Below are 12,432 nucleotides of genomic sequence, written 5' to 3'. Positions count from 1 at the left end.
TGGGAAGGGTCCAGATGAGAGATTTACCACAGTCCTCTGAGTGGAGTCCCAGAGACAAAGCCTCCTGGCCATAATGTATAGTAAGGAAGCAGGAAGCCTTTGTCCGCATTTCCTTGGAGCTTAATCACATACTGCCTGCGTGGCAGATCTGTAATCTCCAGCCCCTCCCAGGACTTTGGGCTAATACTTAGTCTTTGTTGCTTAAGGAGATTTGTGTGCTTTAAAGCTCTCCACATAGCTAAAGTCCCCAGACAAACTCTTTATCAGGACCTTCTAGGGACTTAGAGATTACCTCAGGGTAAGGACAAAGGCCATACTTCTGGGTTTGAGCAGTTCTTCAGTGCACACAGCATCAGGGAAATGGGAATGAAGGGTTTTGAGTAGAGCCATGTGGTCTGGCTGGTTTTCACAGGCCCAGTGACTGACTATGGGACAGCAGGGAAGCCAGTGAGGCTAGTTTGCTACCGCAGTCTCAAATATTCACTTGGATGGTGAGCTGGGAGGTGGTAGAGAAGGGTGTATCCCGTACTTCCTTCATAAGTAAGCCCACATGATTGCTGTTGGATCCTTCTATTATAGTCAGTGACCCTTAGGCCTCACAGTCCTTGAGGTTAACTTGGCCCTCTGCCATATCGCTGAAGGGCTTCCCTTCTGTGGACTGGGTAGGTCTGGGCCTCTTGGTATCCTGTTGTAGGGGACAAGATCAAGAGACTAGAAAACCCAAATTAAGGCTCAGTCCTTGTTTGCTCACCTTTGTTTTTAAAGGGAGAGAGAGAATTTTTTAATATTTATTTTTTAGTTCTCGGCGGACACAACATCTTTGTTTGTATGTGGTGCTGAGGATCGAACCAGGGCCCCACACATGCCAGGCGAGTGCACTACCGCTTGAGCCACGTCTCCAGCCCGGCCCCGTTTGCTCACCTTTGTTTGCCTTGCCCTGCAAGAGGCCTGTGAGGAGGGCAGGAGAACATGCTGTCACCCAGGTGCTCTGGAGTGGGGTTTCTGAGTAGACCTAGCCTTCTCCCTCTGGGCTACCCTTCCCCCTGCTCTGTCTAGGCCTCTTCCTGAGATTCCCCACCCCTTCCCTCTTCCCAGGCCAGGGTCCCAGCTACAGCCCCTCCTTTCCCCTTTCCTTTCTCTGCTGCTTGGTTTCCCCCTGACATAGTTTTTATTCTGGTATTGCCACACAGAGTTTCCGCACGGTTATGTACTTTGCTGTGGACTTTTACTTTTAAAAAATTGTGATTAAATATATATGACATAAAACAATCATTTTTAGGTGTACAACTCAGTGGTATTAAGTGTGTTCACGTTGTTTTGAAATCATCCTTTAAATAATAATGCCACTCATTTTCTAATTAATTTTTTTTTAGTCATACATGGACACAATATCTTTGTTTTTTATGTGGTGCTAAGGATCGAACCCCATGCCTCACATGTGCAAGGCAAGCGCTCTACGGCTGAGCTCCAGCCCCAGCCCCGCCTTTTTTTTAATGTATTTTTTTTTAGTTGTAGATGGACACAATACCTTTATTTTGTTTATTTATTTATTTATATCTGGTGCTGAGGATTGAATCCAGTGCCTCACATGTGTGAGGCAAGCGCTCTACTGCTGAGCCACAACCCCAGCCCACCGTGGGCATCTTTGGTTCAAAAATATTAAGTAGAAAATTTCAGAAGTAAACAATAAGTTTTAAATTGTGCCATTATGAGTGGTGTGATGAAATTTGTCCTACTTGTGATAAAAATTGTTTTTTTGTCCAATGTATCCATACTGTATATGCTACCTACCTGTTAGGTGCTTGGTAGCTGAGTTATCAGATTGACTGGTTGTGTGGCAGTGCTGGCAATTTGCATATGACAAAGAGAAGCCATTAAGTACTTTAAGTGAAAAGGTAAAAGTTCTCAACTAAAGGAAAGAAAAAAATCTTATGCTGAGGTTGCTAAAATCTGCATACAATAAGATTTTGCAAGAGAAACCACATTTACATAACTTTTACAGTCTAGTTAATTGTATTTTATTCTTTTCTTTTTTTTTAATATTTATTTTCTAGTTTTCGGCAGACACAACATCTTTATTTATATGTGGTGCTGAGGATCGAACCGGGCCTCATGCATGCCGGGCGAGCGCGCTACCGCTTGAGCCACATCCCCAGCCCCTATTTTATTATTTTCTGTTTTACTATTAGTGATTGTTAATCTCTTGTAGATTAAACTTCATAATATGCAAGTATGGGGGAAAAATACATATCTAGGGTTTGGTACTATTTTTGGATTCAGGCATCCATTGGGAGTCTTGAATAAGGATCCAAGGATAAAGGGGGGCTACTATATTTTAGATACCTCATATAGTGGAATATGTAATGTTTGTCTTTCTGTGCCTGTTTTTTAAATTATTTATTCTAATTAGGTATATATGACAGCAGAATGCATTTTGATTAATTTTACATAATTGCAGCACAACTTTTAATTTCTCTGATTGTATACGATATATAGTGTTGCAACATCTGTGCAGTCATACATGTACCTGGGGTAATGATGTCCATCATGTTCCACCATCTTTCCTGCCCCCATTGTGCCTGGCTTTTTCACTTGGCATAAAGTCCTCCAGATTCATCCATGTTGCTGTATAATGCAGCATTTCCTTTTATAAGGCCAAATAGTATTTCGTTTTTTCTTTTTCAATTCATCTGTCAAATGGACATCTATTTTGTTCTTACATCTTGACTATTGTTAGTATGGCTAAAAAGAATATGGGTGTGCTAATATTTCTTTGAGATTCTGATTTCAATTCTTTTGGATAAATACCTGGCAGTGAGATGGCTGGATCATGTGACGGTTTTTATTTTTTATATTTTTTGGTATTGGGGATTGATCCCAGGAGTACTTTACCACTGAATTGCATCCCCAATCCTTTTTATATTTTATTTTTTGAGATAAGGTCTTGCTAAGTTGCTGAGGCTGGCTTTGAACTTGCAATCCTCCTGCCTTAGCTTTTTGAGCCGCTGGGATGCGCCATTGTACCCAGCATGCTTAAATCTTTAATCCATTTTGAGTTGGTTTTTTGTATATGGTTTAAAAGAAGGGTCTATATTAATTCTTTTGCATGTGGATATCCAATTTTCTGAATACCATTTGTTGAAGAGATTGTCCTTTCTCCATTGGTCTATTTATTTATTTTGGTATTTGTAGATAAACAGCATGTCTTTATTTTATTTGTTTATTTTTATTCAGTGCTGAGTATTCTACCCAGTCAAGTACTCTACCACTGAGCCCCAGCCCCAGCCCCAGTCCCTCTCCATTATTTTATTTATTTATTTTTAGGTACTGGGAATTGAACTCAGGGGCACTTTACCATTGAACTACATCCCCAGCACATTTTATTTTTTTTATTTGGAGACAGGGCCTTGCTAAGTTGCTGAGACTGGCCTCAAACTTGTGATTCTTTTGCCTCAGCCTCCTGAGTCTCTGGGAGGCATGCACCACTTGGCCAGGCTGTTCTTTCCTCATTGTGTATTCTTAGCACCCTTGTTGAAGATCCAATATATGTTGGATTTATTTGTGGGGTCTCTATTCTGTGTCACTGATCTATTGGTCAAGCTGACTAATACACTCTTCCTTTAAAAAATTATTACAAAGTTACAGTAGTCAAAACAGTATGGACCAGCATACAAACTGATTTTTTTTTTTTTTTTTTGGTACCAGGGATTGAACTCGGGGCATTCAATCACTGAGCCAATCCCCATTTAGAGACATGGTCTCACTGAGTTGCTTAGTGCCTCACCATTGCTGAGGCTGTCTTTGAACTCATGATCCTCCTGCCTTAGCCTCCTGAGCTGCTGGGATTATAGGCGTGTGCCAATGACCAATTTTATCCTGGAGGATGAAGAGGAAATAGCAAACTAAGGAATCAAACGCAATCATAGAAACTGCCTCATCAGGCCAGATGCCTCTTCCAAGGGCAGTGTGAGCTCAGCAGGATTTACTGATGTGTGGGGGAGGCACACAGGCAGCTCCCACAGGAAGGGAGGCACTTTGTTCTTCCTTCCTTCCTTCCTTCCTTCCTTCCTTCCTTCCTTCCTTCCTTCCTTCCTTCCTCCCTCCCTCCCTCCCTCCCTCCCTCCCTCCCTCCCTTCCTCCCTCCCTTCCTTCCTTCCTTCCTTCCTTCCTTCCTTCCTTCCTTCAACAGTTTTGCAGGTACTGCTCTGTCCCCAGTACTCTTCTCAGCTTTCTGGGTACAGGGTGAACAAGACCTGTCTTGAGCGTGGGGTATAACTTAGTGGCAGAGCACTTGGCTACCATATATAAGGCCTGGGTTTGATCCCCAGCACTGAAAACCAACCAATCAGCCAAACAAATCAGCCTAAAAAGTCAACATGATTTCCAGTCTCCCAAAGGCAACATGCTTGGAATTCAAAGCATTGAGGGCCTCCTTAATGGTTAAGGGCACTCCTATATGAAATCATTGGTTTCACAGGACTTGTGCTTTTCTTTGGTCATTGTGATACATTTGGTGACAAGTATATCAGCTGTGGTTTCTGATGGTCTTCTCCAGAGCACACTTAGGGGCTAGTGGAGAAATGGCTTTTTCTAATTTTAAGTGGGGGAAAGATTCATACATGGCTTCTAGATAGAATCAGTTGGAATATCTGATTTTCTTAAGCACTGAAAGAATTTATTCAAAGACCATCAGGATACATATATATGGACTAAGAGAAACTTGTTTACAAAGGAGGCTAAGGGATCCAAGAGCACCTCCTGTACACAACACTGGAGCTGCCATTTGGAGGTAGGTTTTAGCCCCTTGGTCAAGCCCCAATTGCCTATGGGCTTGGTCCTCCCCCAGAGACCCTGGCCAAATTTTTGCCCTTGGGTTGGGGAGGTGCTAAGATCTCCATGTACAAGTTATTCCTCTAGTGCCAGTCAATGCATTGCACGTTGAGGACATGAAGGAGACTAAAATACCCTTGCACCGGGCTCCACTGGCTCAGGTTGCCAGCAGATGCATCCCTAATTACAGTAAAGTCTTTGGGACAGCAATGACTAGGTCTTGAGGAGGAGAGGAAATGTTTAACCCAGAGAGATCAGGGAAAACTTGGAGCTTCAACTGAGTTGTAGCTGAGGCACCAGTAGGCATTCATGTGACACGGGTACACGAAAGGGCCACTTGGTGGAGGGAACATTATGTGCTGCCGCTCAGTTGAGATAGCAGGGAACATGAGGAGCCATACACAAGACATAGAGCTTGGTTTTGGACAGTTTGGGGGAATGGTGAGAGAAGCCAGAGGGGCTGAAGCACAAAGGGGTTCAAGTTGTCTCTAATTTACACTCACGCACACATGTAATATGCATATATATGTAAATATGTATATATATGGCATCTTCTAGAAAAACTTCTTCCATCCAAGATGCAGTAAATCAGAATAAGTGGAGTGAACCCTGGAGTCTGTTTAGAATCACCTTCCCGAATGAGTTTCAGAGCAGGTCCTCATTTTACAATGAGGCTTAGTTATGCCCAAGGGCAATGATTAGAAAGAAAAGTTCTGAATATTTTTTCTCCTGGTTGTTGTAATTCAGAAGGTCTTGGTTGGGCCACCAGAGTGCATGTTACAAGTTCATATAATGAGAAAGAGGGGCTGGAGCTATAGCTCAGTGGTAAAGCGCTTGCCTAGCACATGTGAAGCACTGGATTTGACCCTTAGCACCACATAAAAATAAATAAATGAGAGGCTGGGGTTGTGGTTCAGTGGTGGAGCACTTGCCTAGCATGTGTGAAGCACTGGGTTTGATCCTCAGCACCGCATATAAATAAATAAATGTTTAAAATAAAGATATTGTGGGGGCTGGAGTTGTGGCTCAGTGGTAGAGCGCTTGCCTAGTATGTATGAGGCCCTGGGTTCGATTCTCAGCACTGCATATAAATAAATAAAGGTCCATCATTATACCTTTAATAAAATAAAGGTATTGTGTCCATCTACAACTAAAAAAATATTTTTAAAAAGAGGATGAGAGGGGCTGGGGATATAGCTCAGTTGGTAGAGTGTTTGCCTCACATGCACAAGGCCCTCGGTTCAATCCCCAGCCAAAAAAAAAAAAAAAGAGGAGGGGTCGGGTGGCGTGGGAAGAACTGGATGTGGTGGTGTACACCTGGAAGCTGAGGCAGGGGGATGACAAGTTCAATGCCAGTCTCAGCAACTTAGCAAGACCCTGTCCCAAAATAAAAAGGGCTGTGAATATGGCTGAGTGGTTAAGTGCCCCCAGGTTCAATCCTTGATACAAAAAAAAAAAAAAAAAAAAAAAAAAATCAGAAATTAGGGAGGCAGAAACTGTGGGGTTGGAGGAGTGGATGGCTTGGAGAAATGTTTCAAGAGAAGAAACTTGAAGATTTGTCTGCACAGGATGCAAGGGGAGCTGGGCAGTGCCTCACTTAGGTAATTGGCACGCAGGCGGGGGCCAGAGAGCTGAATAGGGGAGGCAGGAAGGTGATCAGCTCTATGTGGGTGGAGTCAGGGCAGGTGCCCATGCATTTGCAGATGGAGGTTTCCAGCAGGGCAGAACCTACAGGTCAGCAGAGCGGCAAGCTCTACCCTTGGAGTAGAGGTGGGACATGCTGTGAGGATGAATGATGTCCTGGAGAGTGTGTGAGGTGAGCAAGGCAGAGGTGAGGCTGGAGCCCTGAAGTCTAGCAATATCTACAGGACACAAAGCGGAATAGAGCCCCCGGCGGGTGCGGAGAGGAGGGCAAGAAGAGGCTTGGTCAGCGTCACAGCAGATCTGTCCCAGGTGACCTTCAGATTTGGTACAAGAGTGTCATTGGTGGGCTTTTTGTGGTTGTCTCCTGAGCACTCCTATGGGAGGGTGGAGAAGTGGATTTTTCTTTTTTGCTTTTTGGTAACGGGGCTTGAACCCCATTACCATTGAGCTCCATCCCCAGAATTTTTAATTGTTTATTTTGAGTTAGGGTCTTGCTAAGTGGCTTAGGGCCTTGCTGAGTTGGTGAGGCTGGCCTCTAACTTGCAATCCTCCTGCCGCAGGCTCTTGAGATACTGGGATTATGGATGTGTGCCACTGCGCCCAGTGAGAAATGGATTTTTCTAATTTGAAGTGTGACAAGGGATTTATATATGCTTCTAGAATAGTATCAGTTGGAATACCTGATTTTCTTAAGCACCAAAAGAATTTATTGGAAGGCCATCAGGAACTGCCAGGAGGAAGCAGAACCAGACTTGGAAAATGGGCAGGAAGTGAGCGCCAAGAAGCAGGAAGTTACAATTGTCTTTTAACTGGAATAGCCTGGGATGCTGCCACAGGGGACATGCTGCCAAGATGTGTGTGGCTGGGCACAAAGGCATGCTGCACAAAGGCATTGGCAACCCTGGGTAGGATGTGGGAGGTGCTGAAATTCAGAACATGTTCTTCTTGCAGTGTCCCAGGAGTGTCCCGAGTCCCAGGACTAACAGGGTTACCTTAGTTTTTTGACAAGTCCTGTTCTGATTCACATAGTGGCGTCCATGAAGCTGGAGTGCCCTAGAAATGGAAGACTCAGGATGATTTTTTTTTTTTTTTTGGCTTCAGCACCTGGAATAGTGTATTTGCCATTTAATGAGATGGGAAGGACTGGCTTGAAAGGGGGAAATAAGCAGCTCAGTGTGGGCCATAATGGCTTTGAGATCTAAGGCATTTAAATGGAATGTGAAGGGAATAAATAGTTGGACTTATCTATTGTGGTGTTCGTGGAGGAAAACTAGGAATTGAACTCAGGACCTCAAGCAGGCTAGGCAAATGCTTTACTAGTGAGCTACTCCCCAGCCCCTGGAGGTGGGGAGCCAATTGGGAGTTGTGTGTACAGCTGGTATTTAAAGCCATGAGATAACAGGAGGGAAGAGAAGAGGACCAAGGGCCAAGTTCTGCATGGAGACTGAGGAGGGGAAGGAATGCATAGGAAGGAGTGTTCTGGATGCTGGTCAAGGGTCAAGTAAGAGGACAGAGAACTGGCTTTGGGGCTTTGTCGCATGGATATCTTTGGACCTCGACAGAGCAGTTTTGATCGGGGTAGGGGCAGATGTCCTTCTGGAGGTGATTTAGGAGAGGATCAAAGGAGAGTACTTGGAGTCACTGACTGCAGATGGGTCACTGAGAAGGAAGGGAGAGAAAGGAGGCAGCCACTCGGAAGAAAAGGAACAACAAGTGCTTTTATTCTCGCCCTCACATTTTTTTTTTTTTAAATGGAAGCAATAGCAGCCTATTTATTTCAGTAGAGAGACTGACCTTGAGGATTCCAGAAAGGAGCACCGAAGCCTCAGAGTCGGGGTGGGGGAGGGAAAGAAGGGAGGGTAACCTGGCTAGGAGCTTGGTCCTAGCACAGCCTAGAGCTGGCCGGAAGAGGAGGGGGAACTTTGTGGAGTTTCTCTCACAGACTGCTTTCTTCTCCTTCTCTCTCTCTTTTTTGGTACTGCGGATTGAACCCAGGGGGGCTTTACCTCCAAGTTCCAAGTCCATCCTCAGCCCTTTTTTTTTTTTTTTTTAGAGAGAGTGAGAGAGAATTTTTTAATATTTATTTTTTAGTTTTTGGCGGACACAACATCTCTGTTTGTATGTGGTGCTGAGGATCGAACCTGGGCTGCACGCACGCCAGGCGAGCGTGCTACTGAAGCCAGATTTAAAGTTAGGTAGTCAGTGTAGTTAGGTAAATCGGGTCTAATATTGAGAGAAATCTAAGATGGAGGCCACGTTGAGAATGAATTTCCGGAAGAGTTGAGCAACTCTTGAAATGTTAATGAAGTCCCAAGAAAAGCCCTAGGCCCAAAGTCCATCCCAAAGAAATGTTAATGAACAGGCCCAGCAGATTTGAAGATAGCCCATCCCAAAGAAGTGATAATGAAGTCCTTCCTGCCCAGATTACTTCTTTGGCCCACCTGTGTCCCATCCCTCGGGCCTTCCAACCTACATTCCATCACTGAAAGAACTATAAAAAGGGGAAACAACCGCATTTCCACGGATTCCACCTCTTGGGTCCCCTTCTTTTCTGCTGTCCTTTAATAAACTTCTAATTTTCTTCTCTGACCTTTCCTCCGCGTGCTTCTCTGGTGTTATTCTTCAACATTGGTCAACAGCGGTAACACTACCGCTTGAGCCACATCCCCAGCCCTTTTTATGTTTTATTTTGAGACAGGGTTTGATTAAGTTGCTTAGGCCACTAAGTTGCTGAGGCTGGATTTCAACTCCTTATCCTCCTGCCTCAACCTGGGATCACAGCTCCTTCTACTTTTTCTTCTTTTTACAGAAAGAAGGGGCTGGATCCAGATGCCAGCAGTTCCCCTGAGGTCTCTCTCTCTGGCCTGCAGATGGCCATCTTGCTGCTTCTTCACTTGGTCTTCCCTTTGTGCAGACATGCCCTGGTGTCTCTCCAGGTTGTTTTAAAACGATTGAATTAACTTTTAATTGACAAGCAATAATCATATATGTTTAGGGGGCACAGTGTGGTATTCTGATATTTGTATCCCAGGTTGTTTTTATTTTCTCCGTGGGAAAAAAAAAGTTCTTAACTGAGACTGAGGATTGCTGTTTTCCAAGCACTGGATGTTTGAGGGGAAAGAAATAATGAATAAACCCAGCACTGTCCTATAGCATCTTACTTGTTAGAAATACAGAATCTCAGGGCTGGGGATGTGGCTCAAGCGGTAGCGCGGTCGCCTGGCATCCGTGCAGCCTGGGTTCGATCCTCAGCACCACAAACCAACAAAGATGTTGTGTCTGCTGAAAACTAAAAATAAATAAATAAATAAATATTAAAACAAAACAAAACAGAATCTCAGGCCTGTCCCAGACCTACTGAATCAGAGTCTGCATTTTAAAGTGTAAGGGTCTGGCGAAACGTTGGAGGGAGAGACCACCCAAGAGACTGACTCCATGCAATTGGCAAAAGGGGATATTTATTGGGGATCCGTTCCAGCGCGCTGGGACTCTGTGCTCACTCAAGGAGGGAGAGCAGCCCAGAGCCCAGAGCAGAGGTCAAGCAGAGCTTAAGTACACTTTTTGGAGAGGGCGGGGGGCTTTGCATACATCAGAACAAATCATCATGAGGCGCGGGAAATTGAACAACAACTCTGAGACGCGATTGGCAAATTCATTGGCGGGAACAGCTCGGGCAGGGGTGATTGGTCATTCCTAAGCGGCGGGCGGGGGGGGGGGGGGGACGGGACGACACATTGAAACTGATTGGTTCGGGCCCTGTGACAAACTGCACAGGGCCCTAGGCTAAATGGCTAGTAGGGTGTTGTCTTAACTATCTCAGGAATCTGGGTGTAACAGAGGAACTCAATAATACCTAATCTTTTACATTTTAATTCAAGCCTTCCAGCTTAGAAACTTTACCCTTTCAAAAGAGATCCCAGGATTCATTTGTGCACTCATTTATCACAGTGTGATAAACCCTGATGTGGGAGAGTAGGGATTTACCAGTTTTTTTTTTTTTTTGGTACTGGGGATTGAACCCAGGGGCACTTAATAACTAAGCCACATCCCCAGCCCTTTTTGTTTTTTATTTTGAGACAGAGTCTGGCTAAATTACTGAGGGTCTTGCTAAATTGTTGAGGCTGGCCTCCAACTTTTGATCCTCCTTCTTCAGTCTCCAGAGTCAATGGGATTTTAGGCATGGTCCACCATGCTGGCTAGGAGCCACTGTTGGAGAGAAGAAGTATAAATTGATTGCCAGGCAGCAGATGGTGAGACAACCAGCTAGATGTCAGATCTGCCTTTTTTTTTTTTTTTTTTTTTGCAGTTTTGGGGATTGTACCTGGGGCCTCATGTGCGCTAGGCAAGAGCTCTCCTGTTGACCTACACTGCCAACCCAGACCTGACTTTGTTTCTCTGGTGTTGCCTTGAACCACTAATGGTCCCCCTAACTGGTAGTGAAATGGGAGTCCACTTTATGCTCCCTGGTGTCTTATATTTTATTAAAATTATTTTGTAGTTGTAGATGGACAGCATACCTTTTTTTTATCTTGTTTATTTTTATTTGGTGCTGAGGATGGAACCCAGTGTCTCACGTGTGCAAGGCAAATGCTCTGCCACTGAGCTTCAGCCCCAGCCCTGGTGTCTTATATTTTAAACTGGTGTGTTTTTTCCCTTCTCCTTCTTCTTCTCTCACTCTCTAACCATGGTGTGGGGGGGGGGACAAAATCAACCTCTTTCCCTCTGAGTTATCTGTTCTTTGGCTCACTGACCCCAGGAATGAAGAAGTCCAGACTTCGGGGCTAGCACCAGCCAGTCTGATAATGGTTGCCTCTCAAGGCAATGAATACATGATGACTCTTGGGCCCACCTGGAATTTAGCCTTTGAATCCCCTTTTAAAAGTCCACTGTTCAGTGTGGTGGTGCATCCCTGTAATCCTAGTGCCTTGGGAGGCTGAGGCAGGAGGATCCCGACTTCAAAGCCAGCCTCAGTGAAAGTGAGGTGCTAAGCAACGCAGTGAGACCCTGTCTCTAAATAAAATACAAAATAGGGCTGGGGATGTGGCTCAGTGGTTGAGTTCAATACCCAGTTCAATACCCACTTGCCCCCCAAAAGTCCACTGTTCCCTGGTCATTTAGAATCCCAGCCTCTGGGACAAGAGTCCCCTGTGTATTCTCCTTTGGTAGTAAAACAATAAAACTTCTTTTTCCTTTTTCTCGAAACCTATCTCCTTCTTGTTGTTAGGGGGACAAGAACTGACCTTTCTTTTTGGTATCAGTGGTGATAAAACAAAACCAACAAACAAAACCAACAAAACCCCCAGCCCCCTGATATGATAAGAAGGGAAAAAAATATAGTTGCCATTCTTGCAAATGTTATTTCTAACAAGAGTCTTGTCAGACAATCAAATTTAAGAGGCTGTTGCTTTGACCCATGAAAGTAACCTATAACTTAAAAAGCTTGTGATTCTGATTGCTTGTCTTTCTTAATAATGTGTTGCCCTGGCAATACTATTTAAATTCACATCTCTGTTTTCTCAAAGGTATAAATACCTGTGGATTTTCTTTGTTAAGTCAGAGAGGAAGCATTGACTCATCCCTCCTCTCCCACTCGTGGGAGGTAAAATAAACCCAGAGGCTGCAACATTTTTCTTTTCTTTTTTTTTTTTTAAATATTTATTATTTATTTTTTAGTTCTCGGTGGACACAACATCTTTGTTGGTATGTGGTGCTGAGGATCGAACCCGGGCCGCACGCATGCCACGCGAGCGCGCTACCGCTTGAGCCACATCCCCAGCCCAACATTTTTCTTTTTTTGGCAGTGGGGGGTGGTGGTGGTGTAGTGGGGACTGAACTCAGGGGCACTGGACCACTGAGCCACATCACCGGTCCTATTTTGTATTTTATTAAGAGACAGGGTCTCATTGAGTTGCTTAGAGCCTCACTAAACTGTGGAGGCTGGCTTTGAACTCGCCTCCA

Source organism: Ictidomys tridecemlineatus, chromosome 4, assembly GCF_052094955.1.
Source record: "Ictidomys tridecemlineatus isolate mIctTri1 chromosome 4, mIctTri1.hap1, whole genome shotgun sequence".
NCBI lineage: Eukaryota > Metazoa > Chordata > Mammalia > Rodentia > Sciuridae > Ictidomys > Ictidomys tridecemlineatus.
The sequence above is the reverse complement of the archived record's forward strand: the minus strand, read 5'-3'. Positions refer to the sequence as shown.